Source organism: Octopus sinensis, linkage group LG28 (genome assembly GCF_006345805.1).
Source record: "Octopus sinensis linkage group LG28, ASM634580v1, whole genome shotgun sequence".
NCBI lineage: Eukaryota > Metazoa > Mollusca > Cephalopoda > Octopoda > Octopodidae > Octopus > Octopus sinensis.
In genome coordinates, this window is record NC_043024.1 from 17,550,228 (window position 1) to 17,563,500 (window position 13,273).

Below are 13,273 nucleotides of genomic sequence, written 5' to 3' on the forward strand. Positions count from 1 at the left end.
ATCCTTTTGGGGTTGATAAATTCAGTACCAGTTACGCACTGGGGTCAATGTAATCAACTTAATCTCTTTGTCTGTCCTCATTTGTACCCTCTATGTTTAGCCCCTTGTGGGCAATAAAGAAATAAGAAGGATTTGGCAAAAGAGAAGACTAAAAACAGGTTGTTATGTTTAGAATGTAATAACTTTTACAAAGTCTTCTCTGCACATCTGTGACCTTGAAATGTTACAGGCTGTAGCAAACTCTAATGGCCCTCCTCTCTCTATTATATATACATACGTATGAATGTAGCAGGTAGCAGCTAACCTTTGGGCACTATTTTGGACCCTGTTGTGTCTACCACTCTGATTGGTTGGTATCAACACAATGTGTCTCTTACTCTGTTGCATGCCAATATGCAACCCAACCAATTGCAGCCTCCAAATAAATCACATGAGACAGTCAGTTCTAAACTACATTTGAGCCTACCGTTAGGTATAAAAACTCATCTCTTCCTAGTCTCAGAGTCTGTTGGTTCCAGGCTTTCTAAGGTCAAACCACTGATCACATTACAGCGGCCTCCATCTTCGTCGCCACCATCATGTCTCTCACCAACGTCATCAACTACATCTCTACACAGCACTGACACACTGCACAAGTTCTAACATATCGCTGTTTGTGAGCTTCCTCCCCAGGGTTAACAGCAAACATACAATCCATTCAGATGCATGTAGATATATGAATGAATGTCTATCAACCACTTCCATTTATCATTCAGCTTGTGTATATATATGTGTGTGGCTGGCATTAAAGACATTAAAAGTTGCCACCTTGTTCCATGTATTTCTTCTTGCCGTGTTCCTGTCAGATGATATTATCCTTCTAAAAGGCCATATCCTGTGCAACCTGCTCAGGCACCCAGTGACAAGGCACGTTTCCAAGCAGTTCATGAATGAGTGTCTACCACGGATTGCAGCGGTTTATGACACTAAGAGTTCATACGTGCAATTAAAACAGCAAGCTACAGAATGGAGAATCATTAACATGCTAAGTGGCACTTTGGCCATCTCTATATTCTGAATTCAGATTCCACCGAGGTTGACTTTGCCTTTCGTCCTTTCAGGGGTCAATAACATAAGTACCAGTTGACACTGGGGTCAATTTAATCATCTTTGACCCTCCCCAAATCTTCTGGCCTTGTTACCACAATTTCGAACCAATATTATATAAAATTATATTAAATGAATATTAGCCATTAACTTAATGTCTTATATTTACCTCTTTATTGCATATGTATTATTAATTAATTAAAGTTTTTCCTAATTAGATTAAATACCATATGTAAGATGGCAAGCTCGTAGAGTTGTTAACATGCTGGACAAAAAGATTAGCGGCATTTGGTCTGTCTTTACATTCTGAGTCCAAAGACTTTTGTGGTCAGTTTTGCTTTCCATTCTTTTTGGGGGTCAATAAAATAAGTAACAGTTAAACACTGGGTTTGAAATAATTCATTACCAAATCTTCCCTCCCCTCCCAAATTTCAGGCCATACACCTATAGTAGAAAGGATTGTTATTATTGGTGGTGGTGGTGGAGGAGGATGTTTTACTTCTGGCCCTCATTATTGAGTTCCAAGTCTACAACGGACATTGGGGATTCCCATTTCTCTGGTCTCTTCAGTCATACATAAAGGCCACCACTCCTGTACAAATGTACCTTCATCTTGTATAAATGTAAGGGTAAAGACCCCCTTCGGTCATGAATGACCATGGGATTGCACCTAGAAAGTTACCTAGACACAAGTCCGGGCAAGGTTGTTTATGGAAGACCAGCAGTCGCCCATGCATACCAGCCTCCCCTCTCCACGCCACCAGTGTTATCCAAGGGAAAGACAAAGGTCGATACAGCTTGGCACCAGTGACGTTGCAACTCATTTCTACAGCTGAGTGAACTGGAGCAACGTGAAATAAAGTGCCTTGCTCAAGAACACAACACGCAGCCCGGTCCGGGATTCGAGCTCACAACCTCACGATCGTAAGCTCGACGCTCTAACCACTGAGCCATTATATATATATATATGTTTGTGTGTGTGTATGTATATATATATATATATATGTGTGTGTGTATGTATATATATATATATATGTGTGTGTGTGTATGTATATATGTGTGGGTGTATATACATATACATACATGTATATGACAGGGTGTTGTAAAGTTCCTGACTTTGGGTAACAGAAAATAAAGGAAGATCAGTGGATTATGACTTTATTCAACATATCCCCCTCTCAGATTCACACACTTATCACAGCAGTCCTTCAGTTTTTCTAAGCCATGGAAAAGAACTTGGAAGGTTGAGCCTCCAACCAAGCCTTTCACGATATCCTTAAAGACAAGAAGTTTTCACCACCCACTCATATGTATGTGCATGTGTATACATATATATCGATACATACATACATACATACATACATACATACATATATATATATATATTCAGAATATTAATCTGTCTGGCCCATCGTAATCACTGCAATTCAATGCTCTTTTAATCTGCTGCAATCCTCATTAATCGCTTTTAATCCTCTTTAATCTGATTTAATCCCCTTTACTATCAACCCAAGCATATAATTAATGAATTCATATTTAAATTGTAAAATTTCAAACAAAATTTCTACGCCATGTGAATGAGACGTCAGTATATCAACATTAAATCCCTTTTTAGCTGCCAACCCATCTGTGACCACCTCTGCTTTCTATCACATGAATCTCACTTAGTTAAAATTTTTATATTTAATTTAGATTCATTTTATCTTGTTTTTATTTATCGGAGGATTGTTTTATTTTTATTTTACTAACTTAACATTCCAAATACCGTATTAATAATGACAAAGATAATTATTTATTTAAACCCTGTTCCATTCGAATCCACCTGCCCACCCACCCGTATACCCAATTATTGATCATTTTCAAAATCAATGGAACCTGTAGATGCTCTGTATCAAATATCTAACAACATTTTAACATCCACTTTTATTTATATGCTTACAAGATTCAAATGGAACTTGTATATATACATGCATGTGTACATATGTACATACATTCATACAACCACACGTACATACATGCATACACACATACATACGTACATTCACAAATACATATGTACATTCATACATACATGCATACATTGATACACATGTACATATGTACATACATTCATGCATGCATACATGCATACATTTATACATACATATGAACATTATATACATTCATACATACACATACATACATTCATACATACACACACATACATACATACATACACACATACATTCATACATACATATATACATACACATAAACATACACATACACATAAACAAACATACATACATTTATATATACACACACATACATACATGCATACATTCATTCATGCATGCATACATACACACACATACATACACACATACACACATGCACATACATACATACATTCACACATACATACTCTTTTAGTTTTTTGCTTGTTTCTCTCTTTTGATTGCCGCCATGCTGGAGCATCAAATCAAAGAGTTTTAGTCAAAGAGATCAACCCCAGGACTTATGCTTTGTAACTCTAATATCAAGCCCTTTTACCGAACTACTAAGTTATGGGGACATAAACATACTAACATAGGTTGTTAGGCAAAAGTGGGGGACAAACACAGGCACAAAGACATATACACATAAATATATATATATATATATATATATATATATATATATATATATATGTATGTATATATATATGTATGTATGTGTATGTGGTATGTATATATGTATATATATATATATATACACACACATATGATGGGCTTCTTTCAGTTTCCATCTACCAAATTCACTCTCAAAGCTTTGGTCAGTCCGAGGCTATAATAGAAGATACTTGCCCAAGGCATCACACGATAGGACTGAACCTGGAACCATGAGGTTGGAAAGCAAGCTTCTTACCACACAGCCATGCCTGTGCCTATATGTGTGTGTGTGTGGTATGTTATGTGAATTTATGGAGAAGAGAAGATGTTAAAATTTGAAAGAATTTCAATACATGCATACAATCGTATCAAACAGTGATATCAAAACATGCAAATTCATGGTAGAATAATTTGATTCATTTGATTAAATTAAATTAATTATATATCACTATTCTCCTCAGTACAAGAAGTATAAACAGAAAATTATTATTAAAGAGGACTTGAAACAGGAAATGGTAGAGAATAATTTCGGATATCCATATCCTTATGAAAATTATGAGTAATATAATAAAGGATGTGAGTCTAGTTATGTATAAACATAATACATACATGTATGTATGTATGTATGTATGTATGTATGTATGTATGTATGTATGTATGTATGATGTATGTATGCATGCATGCATGCATGCATGCATGCATGTTTGTTTGTTATTTACATCATATATATTGTTTCTGTCCCATGGGTAGCCTTTGAATTCTTCTATCGAAGGGTTTTTTTTTTGAACTCCCTATGTACACAGTTTCATCTGCAAAGAGTTTCATCATTGAAAATAAATCTTTAAAAATCTTTTTAACACTGATCTTTCTCTAGTTTCAGTCATTAGATCGTGGTCATGCTGGAGCATGACCTTGGAGATTCCTTTTAGTCAAATGAATTCACCCCAGTACTTGTTTTTTTTTTGTATGTCTCGTACTCATTTCATTGGCCTCTTTAGCTAAACTGCTAAGCTACAAGAATGTAAACAGACCAACACTGGTTGTCAAGCAGTAGTAGGGGACAAACACAAACAACAAGGCACACACACATAGATATATACATTTATACTTACACACACACGTGTATATATATATATATATATATATATATATATATATATATATATATATACACACACATATATATATACATATATATATATACATATATATCCAACCCATGGCAGCATGAACGATGGGCATTAAATGATGATGATGATGATATACATATATATGACTGGCTTCTTTCAGTTTCCATCTACCAAATCCACTAACAAGCCCAAAAGTCACACATGAGAACATGACATTATATTACATTGTTATTTTTATAATGTGCTTTCACTGCACTACTGAGCGCAGCTCTGTGTGCAGTGGTTTGTTGTGATGCTCTTTTTTTAACTGTATTGAAAGTGTTTTACATAAGATGTGTTCAGTGTCTAGTAGTGCTATTTTCTGTATGTTATATACACTTGTTAGTCCTGGAGTTTTTGTTATGTATTGTCTGAATGTTATTTTTATCATACCTAATACACCTACTATAATAGGAATTGTTTCTGTTTTTAGACTCCACATTCAAGTTAACACTATTTCCTAATCTTTGTATTTTGAAAGTTTCTCTGTTTCTTTTAGAGAAATATTGTCATCTGTTGGTATTGATACATTGATTAGAAAGCATCTTTCTTCTTGGTGATCTTTGACAACTATATCCGGCCTATTAGCCTTGATTTCTTTATCTGTACGTATTGGCAGACTCAAGGTGCATAAGTGGTATCTTATTAATTATTATTATTATTATTATTATATTTGGGGAAGGTCATATTCTTTGATTTTGCCAAATAACCACATGCATTATATATTCATTCTCAGCTTCAGTTTTATGATTGTTCCTATTTTAATATCCTTTGTCTAAAATCTTTCATTACACCTCCTATGACTTCCTCAATGACTCTCCACCCCACGTGACTCCTGTTATTATTATTAATAATTTTGTTCCTGTACAAGTCCATGTGTATTCGTTACTATATTATTTATTTCATTTAATTTTAGAAGAATTGAAACATGTCTTTGACAATTCCGAAACAGATTAAGTTTCTTATAAATAATATATATATTATTTATATTATTTACATTTGACAGATATTTGCCCTCATCTTATTGTTGTTAACACAATATTTCAGCTGTTATACCCTCCAGCCTTCATCAGGTGTATTGGTGAAATTTCAAACCTGGGTTCTCTTTCCTAAGGTAAAACATCAAAAAATACCTTAGGAATGAGAACCCAGGTTCGAAATTTCTCCAAGACACCTGACGAAGGCTGGAGGGTATATCAGCCGAAACGTGTTAACAACAAACAAGATGAGAACAAATATCCGTCAAATATAAATAATGTAAATAATATGCATAATTTCTCATCTCTTAAATATAGAACCGTATTATATATATATATATATATATATATATATAAAACATTCAGCAAAGCTGAGCATCACCTGTCCATGTCCTCTCAACTGGAACCATTGGAGAAATGGTCAGTTATAGAGACTGGGTGGATTATGGAGGTGGGGGGGGCAAACCACAGATATTATGTCTAAATTAGATATTTCTAAACTATTGAGACCCTTTGTTGATTGTGGCCCCTGACCAAAGGGTTATTAGTTTTTGGTGCCAATGTGGGGTTTGGGTTTAATACTTGACCATTTTCCTATTATGGAAAAGGAAAGGAAAGAAGGGAAGTTGGGAAGTCTTGAAGTCTTTGGATCTTTGCCAGAAAAGGACAGAGAGAATTAGTAGAAGCAAAATTAATTTTAAAGAAATAAAAAATAAATATGTCATCTCTGCCATGTCTATTGTTTCTCATTTTAAAATTTAATTGTTAATCTGTCTTAATCCTTAATCTCGACCAAACATCCCTTAAAACTTGAAGACACTAAAATTACACATTCACCCACATACAGATACAGCGTGAACACAAACAGACACACACATAACACGGAAAAGCTCATGCACACAAACACACAGAGGCACTGAAGAGATACATGTACACACACTTATGCACGCACATGCATACACACAGATGTCGACTTCATGCATGTGCATACGCACACATGCACACAAAGGCTACATACTCATTCATACACACACAAGCACACACACACTACTTGCATGCTTAAAACCTTCACACATGCACTTTAGAGAAAACAACAAAACACTGCACACACAACCATAAAAACATACAAACACACACACATACACATACACACAAACTACATACATATGCACATACACACACACACACACACACACACACATACTCTTTCACACACACACACACACACACACACACACACATACACACACACACAAACTACATACATATGCACATACACACACACACACACACACATACTCTTTCACACATACACACACACATACACACACACATACACACACACACACACATACACACACACACATACACACACACACACACATACACACACACACACAGCTTGCATGTTTAAAGCTTTTACACACACACACACACACACACTCTTTCAGACACACACACACACACATACACACACACACACACACACATACTCTTTCAGACACACACACAGCTTGCATGTTAAAGCCTTTACACACACATGCACTTTAGTGAAACAACAAAACAACACACACGCAATCATATAAATACATACACACACCTACACACACACAAAATCCATGCACACTTTATAAGCCCCTCCCCTCTAAACACAGCACCCCTCTTTCTCCCTCTCTCCCCCCTACTCTTTCTTATTCCACTTCCTTTATCCCTTATCCTCACACTTCCCCTCCTTTACCTTTCAACTCTCCTCCCACCATTCTCCTCATCTCTCTTCTCTCTCTCTCTCTCTCTCTCTCTCTCTCTCTCTCTTCCAAGGAGAAATCAGGAAGTAAATGTCATCCAAAGTACAAAAGGCAGTGAATTGACTGGCGTTAGGAAACCTTCACTGTCTGGGATCAAATCCCACTGACAGCATCTTTGCTTTTTATTATTCCGGGGACAATAAATAAGCTTGTAGTCAAGTATCAGGGTCAATTCTTTCTTTCTCTCTATCTTTCTCTTCCTCTCTCTCTCTCTCTCTCTGTCTCCTACTCTCTTTTCTTCTATGTATCTTTCTCTCTCTCTTTATCTCTCTCATCCTCTCTATATCTCTCACTATCTTTCCCTCTCTGTCTCTCTCTATATCGCCCTCTTCATCTCCTATTCTGTTCCCCCCTCTCTCTCATCTACTTTCTTTCCCTCTTGTATGTGTGTGTGTCTCCCCTCTCTTTTCTTCTCTCTCTTTCTCTCGCTTCCTTTCTCTCTCTCACTCACTCCTCTTCTTTCTATCTCTCTCTTCATCTCCAACTCTTTTTCCCCTCTCTGTGTCTCTCTCCCTCCTTTTTGTTACCCTCTCTCTCTCTCACACACATACTCACTTCCATTGAAACACATACGCAACCCTTCCCATGGTGCACCATGGCCGTGTTGCACCCCAGGAAGTGTCATGAAGCCAGGCCATCTTAACAACATTACAGACCCCAGTGCCAAAGCAATGCACACTGCATACAATGACATACATAGATAACTACTGTGTTCCGAAGCCTGGGAAGGTCCCTGGGCCACTGCCCTGTGTGGGTCCATATTTGACAATGGCACTGACAAATATTTGCGAGAGTCCCTTTCTTCAAAAATACAAAGGGATAGAATAAGGAGTTAACTCCTTCTTATACATAACTTTTATCCTACTGGGACCCTCTGAGGATGGTCCTATGTGCAGTCAAGAATGGACTAGAAATAAACAAGTCTACATGTTACAAAATCATGTGATAGAGGCCCCTAATGTGGTGGACTTCCACTTTGGGCTAACTAATAAGCCCCCACAGATCCAAGATTACCTTGAACGTCAATCACCAGTCTACTGAAGTATACACAACCATTCTGTCTATGCCTACCACTCTCACTCAGCACCCTCCCCACTGTCTTCACTCTCACTTATTCGCCCAGCAGATCTCAGACTAAACTAGTGAAGGGTGGGCAATTTTTGGATTGGGTCCATATTTAGTTGAATAGGTCAGTTGTTGTTGCTGTTTTCAGCCCAGGTCAGACATGCTTCACCAAACCATGGATCAAACACCATGAACCTCCAGCCATGATCATCCAATCTTGGCCATTTCATTGTTCCTTCAGATTAGTTTAATCCTTGGAAAAGCCTAGTTCCATGCCACTGTCCCTACAATTTGTTATTACTGGACCCTTTCACTTAGCTCTTCCTCAATTTTGAAGTGGGGGGAGGAGGCTGTTTTTGTTGCCCTTTCTCCCCACTCCCGTCCCCATTTACTGGCAACAAATAACACTTTTAAGAATAGACGGAGTATTGAAGTGTTAACTATTAGATATGTGTGTATGTGCCTATTTATATATATATGTGTGTGTATATATATATATATATATAGTGTTAATCCAAACAAGAAAACACAAAAAAACAAAAAACACAACAACGAGAGGATGTGGAACAAATAATATATGTATGTATGTATGTATGTATATATGTATGTTTATATATATTATATATATATATTATATATATATATATATATACACATATATGTGTATGTGTATATATATGTATATATATATATATATATGTATGTATGTATATGAGTATATGTATTTATGTATATATATATATATATGTATGTATATGAGTATATGTATTTATGTGTATATATATATATATATATATATATGTATATATATATATGTATGTATATGAGTATATGTATTTATGTATGTATGTATATGAGTATATGTATTTATGTATATATATATATGTATGTATATGAGTATATGTATTTATGTATATATATCTATATATATATATATATCACATGTGTGTGTGTATATATATATGTGTGTGTGTGTGTGTATATATGATATATATATATACATGGTGTATGTGTGTGTATTTGTTATGATGAATGTGGAAATATTCGCCATAAAATTAAAGTGAGAAGGTAAAAACAAAATAAAAAGGAATTCTGTCAAGAGCAGAATTGACAAGAATATTGGTCTGCAACCACTTGAGTTGACACCAACAAACTCAGCATCAACATCATCATCATCCTCATCATTGTCATCATGATCATCATCATCACTGCCGTCGTCATTCTCTTTATCACTGCCAACACCAACCCCGCCAATGCCATCACCACCATCATCATCATAATTATCATGACCATGGGCAACGTTTCCCCCATTCAGCACTTCCTCACCATCAACAGCAACATCAGCAGCAGCGTCAACAACAACATCAGCAACATAACAAGTCTGCATGATAAGAGCTGACCTGGGGCTATAGAACAACATCAATAAAACTAATACTACCACTTCTGCTATACTAACCATTGTACAACCACCACCACCACCACAACCATTGCCATAACCATCACTATCAACAACATCAACACCCCAACCGCAATAGCAACCACTGCCATAACTATCACCTTCAATATCATACACCTCTTCCCATCACCACCAATACTACCACCACCACCACCATCAGTGCCTCTCCAAATCTACCACCACGTCCATCAACACCACCTCCACTACCACAACCACCACCATCACCACTATCACCCCAACACAACTACCACATCCATCAACATCACCACCACTACCACCACGTCCCTCACCACCACCACGATATCCATCACTCCACCACCATAATATTTTAACATATTTTCCAAATCCACACAATATTATTGATTTCTGCATCTATATTTAGACAATATATTGTATATCTCCATCAGTAAATTCTGTCTCTAACATAGGTCAGTACTCAGAGTAAGCTTACAGGAGTAACATCTACATTACAAGAATGAACTCCTGTATTGGGACTTGTCAACTCAAACACACACACACACACACACACGTATATACATACATATATAAATATATATATGTATATATCAATTAGAAATCTCTGAACGAGGTATATATCTATGTATATATCTCTTACTCTTTTACTTGTTTCAGTAATTTGACTGTGGCCATGCTGGAGCACCGCCTTTATTCAAGTAAATCAACCCCAAGACTTATCCTTTGTAAGCCTAGTACTTATTCTATCAGTCTCTTTTGCCGAACCGCTAAGTTATGCAGACGTAAACACACCAGCATTGGTTGTCAAGCGATGTTGGGGGAGACAAACACAGACAGACAAACATATACACACACATACATGCATATATACACATATATATGGGCTTCTTTCAGTTTCCGTCTACTAAATCCACTCAGGCTTTGGTCGGCCCGAGGCTATAGTAGAAGACAGTTGCCCAAGGTACCATGCAGTGGGACTAAACCTGGAACCATATGGTTCATAAGCAAGCTACTTACCACACAGCCACTCCTATGCCTGTGTATATATAGATGCCATCTTTATTTAGCATCCATTTCTCTATACTGGCATGGGTTGGACAGTTTGACCAGGGCTGGTAAGCCGAGGAGCTGCACCAGACTCCAGTCTGATTTGGCAGGGTTTCTATGGCTGGATGCCCTTCCTAATGCCAACCAATTTACAGAGTGTAATGAGGGCTTTTACATGCCAGGTACTAGTTGCATGACACAAATATTTACCATAATTACGATTTCACTGGGCTTGATGGATCTTCCTTCTCAAGCAATACACTCACACACATATATGTATATATATGCATATATATATATATATATGTATGTATTAACCAAAATTGTAATGATAATCTAGTATTTGACTGAGGAAAGAAAACTTCGAATGACCCGTCCTTGTTTTCTTTGTATCGTCTATCTGGATGTTTTGCATTCTTGTCCTATTTTGTATTTTCATATATATATATATATATAATATGAGAGGCATATACCATTTGTTTCATTAAAAAATTTTAAAGCTCTACAGAAACAACTTGTGTTTAGCACACCAATTTGAACAGAATGATCGTTTTTATAAAAATGGGATGGATCATATCTGAAAACAGCTTCAGGAGTTGTGAAGAACGAAATTGTATGTAGTTTCCTTCTGAGAGCTTTTCTACTGGACCTCTGTCTAATCATTAAAGCTTTGATTTAATGATCCAGCATCAAGTGCTGCAACATGAATTTGCTGATCTTGAGAAAATCTCGTCTCTCTTCAGGCTCTTGCCTTTGGTTTTCTACAATCCTCCTTGTTTATACTTGTTTCTGGAGATATTACATCTTTTCTGTGTTTCTCCCGCTCATTCCATAAAAATTTATTTGAAGAGAGCAGAAATTGAAAGAAGAGAAAGCAAAAAGGACAGAGAAAGAAAGTGAAAGATGTCTGTGCATCTATATGAAATGGATGTGTGTGTGTGTGTGTGTGTGTGTGTGTGTGCGTGCACCTGTGTGTGAGAGAGAGAAAGAGTGAAAAGAGAGATAGAATGAGTGAGTGATGGTGTGAGTCATGATGATTGATATCTTTTAAGGTACACACACACGCAGAAAATGTGACGTCATCGTATAACGTGTTTACAATAGTTTATTTATGGAAAAGATTATAATATTAAATTTTTGAAATGCAAATATGTGAATGTAAATAAAGTTTAATTTGTAGCTGAAATAGTACTGAATCTTTTGATACCCCATACATAAAAATCTGTAACTCAGTTTTGCAATGCATAAGGACTTCTTTCAAACTAAAAGTATTATCTTACATTACAAATGAGATGTAATACTGAAATAGTGTAAGGGATAAGAGATTGCTCTGGGCTCACATTAGGCAAGAAGGTGGAAATTTATGTAGCCCATGACACTGCATGGACCTTGACTTTTGTATGTGACGACTGTTGCTTTAAGTATTTTATTTCGATTTTATGTATATATGTATGAGCCAATGAGGGAAACCTCTACATGGTAGCTATACCTGGTAGAAATAGCAGCCAAATCTCCCTCCAAACACCCTAATGTCTTAATCTGACAATTCTGCCTATTATGTAGTTTGAATGAGAAACTGTAACTAAAGATTAAGATTATTAACCCCAAACTTGGATGGTATTAAGTAGTGGAGATGTTTGATGACTGTATGTGGTGGTTACTTTTGACTGTTTCTTCTCAATAAAGATAATTGATTGTTAACGAATCTTAATGCAATATTTATACAACTTCAAGTGGAATCAGACATCATAAGAGAGACAGAGAGAGGAAAGAAGAGAAACAGCATAGCAGTGGTTTTGGCTGACTGTCATCCTGTACTTCCCTTGTTGCTAGCGAAATGGTATGTGCCAGCTGTCTGAGCAAACACGTTGCTTTTAATGGAGGAACAAACAGGACAAAAAGATTACAACAATAGCGATTCTCACTTTGAAACTAACAATTTTGAAAATCTTTTTAGATTACTGAATGCCCCACTCTCCCATATATTCATGTTTAAAATTTCAGTGCGATCGGATGAACAGCACTTGAGTTATAACCACACAGACAGACAGGCAGAACGGAT